Source organism: Platalea leucorodia (genome assembly GCF_965183815.1).
Source record: "Platalea leucorodia genome assembly, chromosome: 9".
Taxonomy (NCBI): Eukaryota; Metazoa; Chordata; class Aves; order Pelecaniformes; family Threskiornithidae; genus Platalea; species Platalea leucorodia.
In genome coordinates, this window is record NC_138831.1 from 22,208,295 (window position 1) to 22,221,769 (window position 13,475).

The window sequence follows — 13,475 nt, forward strand, 5'->3', positions numbered from 1 at the left end:
GCTGCTGTTTTATCAGCTTATTTTTCTGAGCCACCAGCTAGGATAATGTGCTTGAGGGAAAATTATACGCTACATCAGTGGTTTTGTTACAGCATGTTGTACATTATTGGTAATTTGAATGCACCCAGATAAAAATAGAAAGGTTAAGTAGTTTTCCAAATGTTGCTGCTGTGAAGCAGAAAGAGAGTAGTGTCTGTACCATATACATTTTTGAGGGAAGAATGATTTTTTTTTTCCCCCCTTTTCAAAAATGCTTGTTAAAATTAATGCTTTCCTTAAAGCTGAATGTAAAGAACGGTTTGCTTTTGAAATTTCTCTCCTAAAACTCTTTTTATTCTTTCTGATGAATTTTTAGGATTAATGAGCCTGGTATATGTCAGCTTTTGTATACATATGTATGTTCAGAAAGTGCCTTCCCATGGGACAGGTATTGTGTTTTTTTGCCAATTAAAAGGAGTTACAATCAAATGGTGATGATTGCCCTCTGCAACCATCTCCTCAGTCTGTCAACTCTAATGCAGTGGGTTTAGTTTGCTCCTTTATTTTTCTTCCAGTGGTATTAAATGTTTCTGATCTTTCTCAGATGTTTTCAGTAGAAAGGAATAATGCCATTTTTGTGGCTGATATACAGGGTGTATCTATGATTTCTGTAAAACTGTAGTTTGTAGTGTCTTTTCCAAATCAACTTCTTGATTCTCTGTATATGAGAATAATCCGTGCAGGGAGCACCTATCAAAAATTTTGTATTCTGATAGAGTTGACTGATATACATATACTTTTAATTCTTTGTGAATGTCCTATTTAAAATCACTGCAGAACATCACTGTATGTCTTTCAGCTAATGCCCACTGAGATTTAAAACCTCCTTTTTGGCTGCTCTCTTTCTTAAGAGTGACCTTGGCTGACAGTTTCTATTGTACAACTGAGTCCTGCGGGGATTTTTTTTTTTTATTCTCTCATCCTTTCACATGGATTTACGTGGTGCTGACTTATCTCTCCAGTAGCTCTACTTCTGTTTCATTACAGTTAAGATGTTCATAGTTATAAATCACTGTGGAGAACATATGTTTATATTTGATTTTCTTATAGATTAAAAATTTCATGGTAGATGTTAGATTCTATCTTATATGAATGCTTCCCTTTCTTCTCCCCTGATTAAAGAGAAGAATAATCACATGTGGTTTTCATGACAGGTGATAGAAATAAGCCAGCTAACAACCCACCATGCAACCTAGGAGAGTTGCAGGGGCTCCTGGCCTTGCTTTTGGGTGGGGGATGGACTAGATGACTGTTCACTCTCTTCCAGCTCTGTTGTCTGTGCTCTGGAACACCTGGAAAGAGACTTTAACCAAATCATAGTTTCAACTGCAATATATTGTTCTACCTTTATATTACCTGCAAAATCTGCGTATGCTCATGGCTGAGGACGTTTGCCTTTGAAGCTGGAATTCAGTGCTCTCAAGGTTTAGTAGCACAGACAGGTAATTTCACCTTTTTAAAGAGAAATTTTATACAGCTGGGCATTTTGGTGTGACTATAAAAATTTATGTGGATTTTTTGAGCACAATACAATTATATGCTTTTGAAGAAAGACAGCTTTTGTGTTCTACCATATATAACTTGTTTTCCATAAGATGTAGCAAAGCTAAAGGATTGTTTTTCTTTAACTCTGGTGCTTGTGTATTTCTGCACTGAGAGTTCAGTGGCATAAAGGAGATTTAAACAGATACGATGCTTTATAGGAACTTAATTCTAATAAGTGTACTGGTGGTGTTAAAATACTGGTAGCTTCATTTTTCAGTACTTTATAACTCCTTTAAAGTTTGACTTTAAATTTGTTATACTTTCACAGGCTGCCTTTGAATTCTGAGTCATATATGAGTATGTTTAGGCATGCTGTGTAATGTACAGGTATGCAGCAGGATAGGCTTGTTTTTTATACATTTAGTTAACTGATCTCAAGAGGTAGGTAAGGCAGTTATATGATTTATTTTGACATAAGTCCTTACAAAATTTAGAGGCATGAACAAAACAGAAGAAAGAATGCAATGGTATTGTCAGCAGTGTAATAGGAATTGTCTTGTATTTTCTTACCAATTACTGTAAAAAATAGAGAGGAACTGCCAGTGCGGAGCAGTCATTTTCTTCTCTGCAGAGGAGTACTGCTTTAGTTTGGGGTACTTGACTACTAGAAGATGAATGGCGTGCAAAACAGGCATCTAATGTAATGGAGATAGTACAGAGATTGGCCCAGGTACGTAGGGAAGCTATATAGTGAGAAATACAGGATACTGCTGTTTGCAAGTGTGTGAGGAGCAGATGTGAAGCCATGGGTTGTTTAATTGTAGGTGACTGATGTAACTAGATAGAAGCAGAATGAATTGAGGAACAATCTGAGCTTAAAAGAAAGCTTTTTTAACTCATGCAGTTTTTACAGATGTGTATTGTACTGATAGGAAGCAATGGTGTGATGTTTGAGTGATATGCAGTTGGAGCAGACCACTTGGTCTATCTGTGACTGGCACCTACTGGATTTATGTACCCTGTTCAATGAGGTGTGTTGTCTAAGAATAGCTGTTTGCTTAAAAATCCTGCCTAACGAAATTAAAATATTCAGGATGGCCGATATCCTTATACTGTGTATAACCATTTTGTGGTTCTATCCAGGCAAAGTGGAAATGGTCTCTTGTCTTGAAATATGCCGGCAACAACAACAACAACAAAATCTGTCTTTGATGGTCCTTAGCACCAAATGCAGCTGTTATTTATAATTTGGTCTTTTTGCTCTCATTTTAGAGGACTGCATCCCATCTCAAGAACAAAATATCCTGATCTTATGTAAAAATTCTCTTTTGGCTTCTTTTTTTTTTAAGAAAAAGATACAAAAGTTCTTTTTACTGTTAACAAAAAGAAAAAATATATTTTTTCAGAAAAGTAGATTATAGCATGCAGTTTTCCTTACAGCCATTATGGGAATAGCGCATATGAAAAATGTGTGTGTTTCAATTCCACTCGTATGTATTTCTATTCATTCAATAAATAACAACATAATGCATTTTTTTTTTTTAACAACCAGATGATTTTATTTAATATTTTGTGTTCTTCCTGTTTGATTATTCTGCTTATAGTTCTTTTGCATGGAAGCTGGATTTTCTGAATCTTATTAACAACCAATGGTGCTGCACTAAAAGCTTCAGTATTAGTTTCATGGCTTTATATCTTTACTTACTAGTATAATAAGATGCCTCTGATAGTGAAACCAAGGGGGCAGAAGATAGGGCTGCAAATGCAGACTGCAATGGAAAGGTGTTTTTTTTATTTGTGGGTGGTTTTTTTTGTTGTTCCCCCCCTCCTGCCAGCTGTTTCTTATGGAGATCTGTATCATGCTCCAGCATTTCACCTGCTAAACAGTCATATGCCAACTGCTGACTGACAGTAACAATGTCTGACTTCAGCTGCCACTGTGTTTTCTTGCAGTTCACACTGTCTGGCCCTGCTGGATTTTTTTTTTTTCTTGAGTAACCCCTGAAAAATATAAGAAGGGAGTACCTTCCCCTGCAAAAATGGATTTCTCTGCTATCAGTTTTGAAGCTGCTCTTAGATAAAAGATGTTGTATATATAAGGCTGAAATAGAGCATTTTTGGCTAAATACAGCAATCTGATTCCATTTTCGAATGGCCGTACTGTGACTCTCCTGTCTTCTGGCTAAAGGTCTGTTAATATGCTCTGATTTTCCTTACTTCTTTTAAAGAGTGACATGGCCAACAGTAGTCAACCAGTCCTGTTTACTGCTAATGTTTGGTTGATTTATATGATAGATGCTGAAGAAAAGAAAAAAGAGCATAGCAAATCAATTTTTTGGGGGGTATTCTTTTCTGTGAATCATTTCCCTTGGGTTGCTATGTAGAAATTTAAACTTCTTTCTTAGAGATGTGAGTGTCAACACTGATCATACTGTAGTAGTTTGGAATTAGATGTTAAAATAGGAAAGGTCTTTTCTATGAAAAATATTTGGATTTAATCTTGTCCATAAATTGTATGTGCTGCAAAGTATTTCCAGTAGGTTCTGGAACAAACTGTGTTACTTCTTAAGTAATCATCCATACCAGGAATATTGCTGTTTAAACAGGTTTTTTTTTGTAAAATAGTCAGCCACTGGGACTTTCACATGCTGGATGTAATTTCTATCTTCTTTTCCTTTTAAGAAACACTAACTTTTAATCAGGTACAAATACCATTGACCTGTATACCATGTTTGCTGACATAGGTTCATTTTTTTATTCTGGTTTCATCGTTGCAATTTGAGCTGATGTAAAGAAATGCCAGTAGACCAAGCAAGATTTGGTTTGGGCCCTTTAACCTCTAGGGTTCAAAACAGGACACAACAAAATTTTGCTGCAGCTGACCAGTTATGGATTACCTCAGTTTTTATTCTGTTATCCTATAGATCCATACTTACAAAAAACATGATACCTGTCAACTTTTTACTAAAAGTAATCCATCAAAATTATTTTCATGTTAATGAGTGCTCTTCCACTGTGCTTCCTTGGAAGTATGGATGTGCTCTTCTTGATTCCATCTAAAGCAGGAAAAGGCCTCCATTTATGTCTGACTTATTTAAAAAATAATAAAATTCTGGCCTCCTTTAAGTATCTGAGACTGCTGTTATGACAAAATTCTAACCAGTACTGGAAATATTTCTGTTACCATTTAAGAACTCTCAAAATAATTAGTGGGTTGATGCAGTCCCCAAAGTAGGTGTCGGGAGGGCAAACATGCATTGGCAGAGGAATAACGCGATGCACTTTCAGAGTCTGGTTTTCTGAAATTTACAGGCCAAAGAAGGATTGTGTGTAAAAATTGTGGCTTATTGATTAAAAGGCTGGTAGATGGTTCAGGCATAGATAAGATTTGCATCATTACTCTCAATTTTTAAGATAAAAAGTTTATGTAAAGCATTGTTCAAAAATCTGAGAAAGGAAGGTAAAATGAGGCTAAGATACATGTGTACTTCTCAAGAGAAATGGCAGCTTCTACCATGGTATTAAAACTTTGAGTTAGTCTTAAGGTATGAAGATTAGATAGAGAGGCGAGTTAATATTTCTATAATTAAATGATTAGTAATGGACTAAAAAAAACCATATTCAGTGTCCCTTCTGAACAGAGACTGAACAAAAGTCCAAAAATTTTTGGTAGTGTGGGGTAGAGTAGGACTGTCAGCTGTATTTAATCAGTCTCTATCAAGCTGAAGATCCTATTTGTTGTAAGGAGCTAGATAACCTATTTCTTTTTAAGATGTTCTGGAGAATTTGCTGATTAAAATGAGATAAAACCATATATACCAGGCACATAGACTGTAAAAGCACAGACTTCTCAAAATCCCTTGAAATTGTGTGCTTCAAGCTGGTATCTTCTCAATGGCAAAGGTCACATGGTAATTCAAATTCAGGACTTAAGAAACCTGGTGACGTGTGAAATGCATGAACAAAGGAGAAATGTAGAATGCCTGTCTTTTTAGTGTTTATGTGTCCCTTCCAACTTGAGATATTCTATGATTCAATAATTTGCTTTGAATGAAGCTAGTAAAGGAAAAAATATGGAGTCTAGTGAGTTTGGGCTTTTTTTTTTGTATAGGGTTTTTCATCCTTGTCCCCTGGGTTGATACTGTACTGGACTATAGCACAACATTAATTAAGAAAAAAAAAAAAAGGTGTGGGGGGGAAGTGGGGTGCGAAAAGGCACCTCAGCCCAGTTGAAGAAATTTTGAAAATTTTGTCCTGGAGATGATGCTGATGAGCTCGTACTTGAGCAGAGGATCTGTCTACTACATCACTGGGTAATGCAACTTCTGTGTGTTTTCTGCTAAAGAAAGGCTTGCCCCCCACCCCCAGCTCTGTAACTGATGCAATAACCTGTGCTGGATCCTGGGTCTGTGATTGGATATGTTCCTGAGCTGATCAGCTATTGCTTTTAGTGCATTTAACTTAGATTTCCACCCCCCTCCCCCATCTACTTTATTTAATGATATCTGAATATCTGAAGTCTGAATATCCTTAGCTTTTTTCCAACTATGTTTTCGATTAAATTGATAACATAGTTTGGAAGTCGGCCTTCCTTGGAATAACTGTGCTGTGTTAGTCTCTGTATAAAATCAATGCAGCTATACATGAAAACATGAATTTTCCAAAGCTTATATAGGTGTAGAATGGGTCTTTGTTCCGTGCCAAAAGTACAACCCCGAAGAGTAGGAATATGCGTTGTGTAGGAAGGTAGTGAACAAAAGAAACCCAATAACTGCTTTGCAATGTGGAATTAGAGTCTTGGGAGAATAAATAGCTAATGAAAAATAACCTTTCATTTTATGACTGAAAGCAAAACAAAATAAATTCATGTTATACTAGCACAAGAAATGAGAGAGGGTTCTTAAAACTTTGTGGCTAGTACAAACTTTACTAGAAAACCTCTTTGCATAGGAGATCACTTTTCAGTAAGTATCTCTAATGACATGTAGGGCTCTGTACCAGTTGGAGCAGGTACTGCTGGTTAGCCCTCTGGTCACATACAGCAGTGCCCGAAGTCAGCAGGTGTTGATGGTGTTGCATAGCAAATCCAGGAATATTTCGTAACTCAGACAAGCGCTCAGTGATGAGAGATAATAAACATGATTTGGTTTCTTGTTGCATTCTGTCTACTAACAGCATTCATAAAGATTGAAATTCTGGTGTCAGAGAAGGAAGGATTTCATCCGCAGGACCTGATGTAATCACCTAGAAGTCGTAGATAGAGTCATTTCATTGACTTTAATGGGACTGAATAGATTCCTTCAATAGTATTTTTGTTCCTGTCAGTAGTTCATTTGGCTTTGCTGTAACCATTCACATGAGTAATGGTGGAAAACAGAGTTTGTATCAAATTGTAGCCTGAATAACTGTACACTGTAACAGGGCACTGGAGGTAGTTTTACTTTGTAATTGTTATTTTAAGTTTCCCTCAGTATACTGGTACAGCATGGAAAAAAAAAACTTCAGCAAATTTCTAAAGGAGTTTCATTCTGTTTGGTAGAGGTCCTAAGTAAATAGGCTTATTGTGTAACTGAAATTAATGATATTTTTTGCCCCTTTAATAACAATTTATTTTGTGGCAGTGCCTTTTTTGCCTTCAAATAATCAACAGTATCTTACAGGAGGCATGAAATAATTTTTATTTATCCTATGTGATAGGAAAAACTGGTACAAGAAGTCCAAGCTGACTGGAGGTGTGGATTCGCAGTGAAAGGACTGAAACAATTGTTACTTTGGGATTATAATAGATAGTTGCCTGTGATTTTTTTTTTTTAATTTTAATTTTTTTTTAAATTTTGTAATCTTTTTAAAATAATAACTTAACTTTATTGTCTTTATGTCATCATATTATCAGGGGAAATATATTTCTGTCTTAGAACAAAAACTGAATGAAGCATCATAGAAGAAATTATAATTTTTTGTAGGTGGAATGTACAGATGTCTCATTCCTGTGTGCTCATCATGAATGAATTATGTACGAGTTAACTTATTGCGACTTGAAATTCATTAAGAAATGTAGTGATGAAGTCAGGAATATTTTCAGACAACACTTAGCTACAAAGTTCAGTTTCCCGTTCTTTATCTACTCTTGGCTTCCTGGTATTAAACAAAAATTTCACAGTTGTGAAGGTGACCAACCTGCTTTTATTCAAATGGTGTTTTGTCTTAGTTCCTTCTGCATCTTGTTCATTCTTGGTAATTAAACTTCAAAGTCAGTATTTGTTTTAAGAGAGTGTGAGTTTGAGCATCTTTAGGTGCATTTGATTAGTTTTGTTGGATGCTTGGATAGACAATCCATTTCTCGTTCTGGTCTGCGAAGATTATATTCACAAATGGATGGACATTTTGCCTTTGACATGGAAAGAACAAGAAATTGTAAAAGGTAGTACAACTGGGCCACACTTGGTTTATTTCACTTATCTGGAGACTTCTACAGAGCAGGTTATGGTTTTCTTTCTCAACTGTTTTCACCTTGCAAAGGGCTGCCATGAGTGTTTCATCCTCTGAAATATGTTGTCAACCTGTTGTTACCCAGACCTCGCATCAAGGTTTGAGGAACTGCAGTCTCAAAATAACCCTCTTGAGTGATTTTGCTCAGACTCCAGGGATAAATACCTACTACTCATTAAAATGTGACACTTTTAGCACTTTTTTCTCCCCTTAGTTTGGGAGTTCTCTATAGGTCCCAAGGGACCAGTTAGCATTATGTCTACAGCCAAATAATAATCCAAGTGGGACAGTAACGCTACATACAGAAGGCTGGGAACTGCTGATTGCCTTAGCTTAATTCAGGGGGAACCAGACCTGTGTGCCTTCTTCCCAGCTGCGTGATGAGTGAGTAGTATCTGGGCTTTGCTGATCTCTCTGCCCTGGCATTTCCTCTGCCAGCCCATTAAGAAGTGAGTACCTTTTCATCCTTCCTCCTGTAGTGCAAGCAATTCCTTCATCATCGAATTTTGAGATCAGAGTTAGCATAATCTTAGGTGTTGGAGAAAACAGTCAAATTATGAATATATCCTGAATTTTTGGAGTCATCATGAATCTGTTATTTGTCCAGACCTTCAAGGACTGTGAAATGCAAGTCTTGCAATTCTGATCTGGTGAAATCTGGTTTGTTACCTTGCTACTAAATTTTCTGCCAATAGAAGTCCAAACAAGATCAGGTATCAGAATACATGGTGATGATATCTACTTAGAAATCATTCTAACATACTGTGAAAATATTTACAAGCTTCCAAGATGAGACTTTTCCTGATTAGGGAAATCAAAGAATAGCTTTCCCAGCAGGCCTGCGGTTAGCTCATCCAAATTGCTTCTGTTTTAATTGGCATGCATTTCCTTTAAGCAGCTAGAAGATGAAAAACATTTGACTTGGGCTTTACAGGAATGGAAGCCTGTTACCCAAGACACAGCCGCTCTGGGAAAAAAAAAACCAAAACAACAACAACAACAAAAAACCCAACAAATAATTTGAGTTTGTAGTGCATTTGTACAACAAAAATCCATCAGATCTTTGACAAACAAAATCCCAGACCAAGATGAAGACTTATATTCTGACTTTTTAATGGGAAAAATAAGGATAATATTTTACTCACGTTTTCTAGTCTTTTGCTCTCTGAAGTGAATCTAGGTGGGCTGCTATTTTGTCTTTTTGTCTACAGCATACTGTTGTTTTCAGACTGCACTTCAGGGAATTTTTTACCCAAATTTCTTGTTTCTAAAGCTTGTTTCAGAAGCATTGCTAAGAATAAATAAAAAGAAATAACCTTCATTAAAAGCTACTGCTTTTGTCTGGACAAACAACGTAGCATTATGTGTGAAATCAGTCTTTCAGTTACTGGAGGTTTTTATTTCTATTTTGCTGAACATGTCTGTGGAGGTTTTCCCTATAAATTGTTGTCATAGGAAATGGTGAGACCAAATATGCATAACTGAGGATGAAATTATTGTGTGCTAGAATGGTGTCAAAAGCTGTGCTCTCGGGATTTGGGGATGGTGGCTCTTTGTGGCCTGGGAGGCACTTGGTTATAAATTAAAACCATTAAAGCACACCATAGATGATGGGTTTTGGATTGAAAGAGATGAGCGGACCTTGGGTTGAAGAGGTTGAGAAATTTTGGCCTGGAGGCCCTGAGGAGACCCAGGACTCCTCTGAAAAGAAAGGGAGAAGTCCCTGAGCTCCTTGGCGATTTCCCACCCCCAGTGCAATGTACCTTCTGCTGCTGAAACTTGTGGTTTGCTCAGCATTGTTCCCTTTGACTACTGGAAATGTTATTCCTCAGATAGCTTAGGCCATAACAGTGGGATTAGCTTCGAGGGCCATTGGATATCTTTTTGTGAACTAGTTGTGCAGACTTGCCCTATAATCAGTGGAAGCAGGCACCCCTAGCATGAAATTCAGTTCACCTAATTTAGGTGTCCATATTAGAAAGAGATCAGTCTTAGTTTAGCAGTGCCTGTTTCTCTTCAGAGAATGTCTGGATCTGCAACTGCTATGGGGCAAAAGAACAGTTGTATAGTAGATCAAGGTAGATCTGAATCAAATTGGTGAGGGTTTTTCAGTGATACTGTTCTTGAATAATTGTTCATTTTGACTGAAAATGTACAGATATCACTTGAGTTTTTTTTTTAAATCAGAGTTTCTTGGTAGTTCACCTATACTACATCCACATCTTGAAAATATCAGTGTTTTGTGAAATAATCCCTTCCCTAACCTCCTCCCCCCAAAAACCAGCAGACAAAAAAACCCCACCCAAACCTAGTGCAATGCTTGTATTTCTTGTAGAGGAGACTTTAAATTTCACTCACTTCTAGTAATTTGATCTATTTTGGAGATGTGAAGCCTGTAGCCCCACTGATGGGGGAATATTGCCATATGCAAGTCTCAAGTTTTCTATTCCTCAGCTTTTGTTAAAGGAATATTGACCACTCAGGAAGGGTGAGGTGGTCATGTGTCAGTCATGCTAACCTGGTATGCACTCTGGCAAGGTTCCCTGGTGTCGTAACATGAGGTGAATCATGAAGAGCACAAACTCAGAGTGATTTGTTTTTAAAGCACTGAAGGAAGTGTAAACTTCATATTTGTTGTTTATTGATTAATATTTAATTGAAGGTAAAATAAAAAATTAAGCAGGCAAATGACTCAAACATGCTAAAAAGCAACAACACTGTCTTGCTGCATCTGACAAATGACAACAAATTTCTAAGAATAGAAGCAAATATATTAATGTGTAGTGATGGCACAGCGAGTCAAAAGAGATGCTTTTGTTGAGAGTGGTGGACACATACCACAGAAAAATCATGCAGAAAACGTCTTTGATACAGAGTTTAGTACCCTTTGCATCAGTAGTGAAATTGGTAGATAGTTCTCCTCAGAAAATACTAATAATTGTCTTTTCATTGTGGTGTTATGGAACAGTTTAAGAACAATTTTATGTTACTAGAGGAATGTTTAAAAAGCCCATAGGATGGGCAAAGCCCTGTAAATTCTCTGTTAGATGAATGGCATGTGTGGGGTGTTTGTTTTTGTTTTTAACGTTATGGCTGTTTTTGACGCCCAGTGTTCAAGATCTTGGAAGTGTACTTATCTTAGGAATAGATTCTTTTTTGTCCACCAGAAGTAAATAGCAGTGTGTCATTTTAGCTATTCGTTATTGTTATTGATGCCTCATTTTTTCACATTTTTCTGGGTATTCTTTTTCATGATCAAATCTGAGTCTGCTTTTTGATGTGGCTGTCAACAGCAACTTATCATAGATGAAACCAGGAAGAGTCTGAAATGCTGGTTTTAGGAAAGGGGGGGCATATCATCAGTGGAGGTTGTGGTGATTCAGTGCCTCTTGGGATGAGGTCTGTTTTACTGGACATCTGTGACATTTCTATCCTGCAGTGCCTTCAAAATAATGCTACAGGCTGATGTTATTTCTATTCATAATACTGGTCCGTCCTGTTTAAAAACAGGTAAAGCAATAGTGCGTAAGGTCTTTTCTGTGTGCTATACATAGGGAATTATCTAGAAGTGAATTGGTATTGTGAACGCTATCCTGCCTGCAAGTGTGGAAAGTTGAGTGTTGTTGACAGAGCAGAATATCTCCTCCTTGGCTATTGCTTGGCAAATAAAGGCCGTTTGTAATTACTACTTCCAGTTTCTCTTCATTGCTTGCTGTAAGCTGCATTTTGTGCTGAAATTCTTCTCTTCTTATGAACTTGAAAAGCAATATGTGAAATTAAGGTTGGCAGAAGTTCTTAGCACTAGAATATATGTCAATAAATAGGATGGGTAGAAGAAGAATGTAGCAGTTGACTGCTATTTTAATGGCATTCTGTAATATTGTAGTGAAACTTCACCTCCACAGAAATCAAGGAATGTTGATTTTTATCTATAAATGAGAGGGCTGGTAGAGGTTGAGTTTGTCTAATTGAGCAAGGTATATTAGACAGCTCCAAAGCAGATAATGTCACTGTGGGCAAGGAGGAATTAATGCATACAGTGGGCTTGATCTTTCTCGCATACAGATCAATGGCAATGCAGTTATATGAGTGGAAACACTAAGCCTATTTGTTATGTTGACTATATGTGGGCAAGAGATGAAAATGGTTGCACAAATATAAAATTGGGACTTGAAACACTTTGGGATCCTGTTTATGTGTGTGCTCATTCCTGCTGTGTATTACAGTACCTAGAAAGTTCAAAATATGTACTTTGACTATGACAGGTTTGTCATTAGGCTGATGGTGTGCTCTTTTAAAGATCTTTTTTATTATGAGAAAACTATTCTGAGACCTATAGATTAGACAGTGTGCATGCACTAACCCGCTTGAGGCAAAAAAGAAACATTTAATCTCTGTTAAAACTCTCTGTGCCAAATATAATAGCTGGTTTCAGCAGTATTTAAACCAACTTCATTAGAATATGGGAGGAGGAAACAGGTTTTAAAGGCTGGTTTTAGCAAGTAATCAACTGTCTCCCAGATGGTCCAAATGCAACTTGTTCAACACTGCACGTGGTGTAAAAACAAAAAATCCCTCAACACCAACCAACCAAAAAAAAAAAAAAAAACCAAACAAAAAAAACCCTCCACACCAACCAACCGACCAAAAAAAAAAAACAACAAACAAACAAACAAAAAACCCCCAAAAATACCCCACCAGAAAAACCCCACCGACACCCTGCGTGCATGTGCATTTGTGTGTGTCTGTTGGCTCCATGCTCGCACGTTTTTAGCTGTCAAGGCTGTGCAGGCTGTTGGTGAGTGGGCTCGCAGGCAGTGCTGAAGGAAAGCAACCCAACAGCTGCCTTACTTATATGAGACACAGCTCTGGCTGTTCAAACCAAAACACACGAGTGTTATATCTCTTTTCTGGGGTATGCTTACTTTCACAGAAGGCAAGGCTGCAAGATGTAATGTATTTAAATGTATTCTGAATTTGTAATGGTGGTTCTGTTTTTTTCCACCAGTTTTACTGTCCTTGCACTGAAAACAGTTTTGGTTTAACCCATTATGAAAACTATTAGTGTTTAACTAATTTTTGTTACCTTGTAGCCTTTACGAGAGAGTCTTTGTTCTTGTCAGATGAAAGATTGATGTGGCTGTATGAACCAGAGCACATATGGGAGGTGCATCTAGCATGCTGGACCAGTTGCGTACTTATTAATATTCATGAGCCATCTCATTTAGTGGATGCTCTTGGGACTTGATTAAAGTAAGCAACACTGCAATTGGTGCTTTAGCTGTAGAGAGCTTTATCTACGACAGAGCTAGTGTTATCCTTGTCGACGCTAGCTCTGACTACCTGCAGCATTTTACAGGACATCTGTACAGTGTTTCTGCATAGCTTTTCTTAAATGACAAGTGAAACTGCAATGATAGAAAAAATTTGAAATCACCTTTGTAAAGCGTTATTGCTCACTC

The 13,475-nt window shown here is 37.1% G+C and overlaps 1 protein-coding gene across 1 annotated transcript in view; it reads left to right on the top strand.

Annotated features, from left to right (window-relative positions):
• Nucleotides 1-13,475, top strand: part of ATP2B2 (ATPase plasma membrane Ca2+ transporting 2) — a 433,349-nt gene that overhangs the window by 232,934 nt on the left and 186,940 nt on the right. The gene's annotated exons all lie outside the window — the stretch shown is intronic.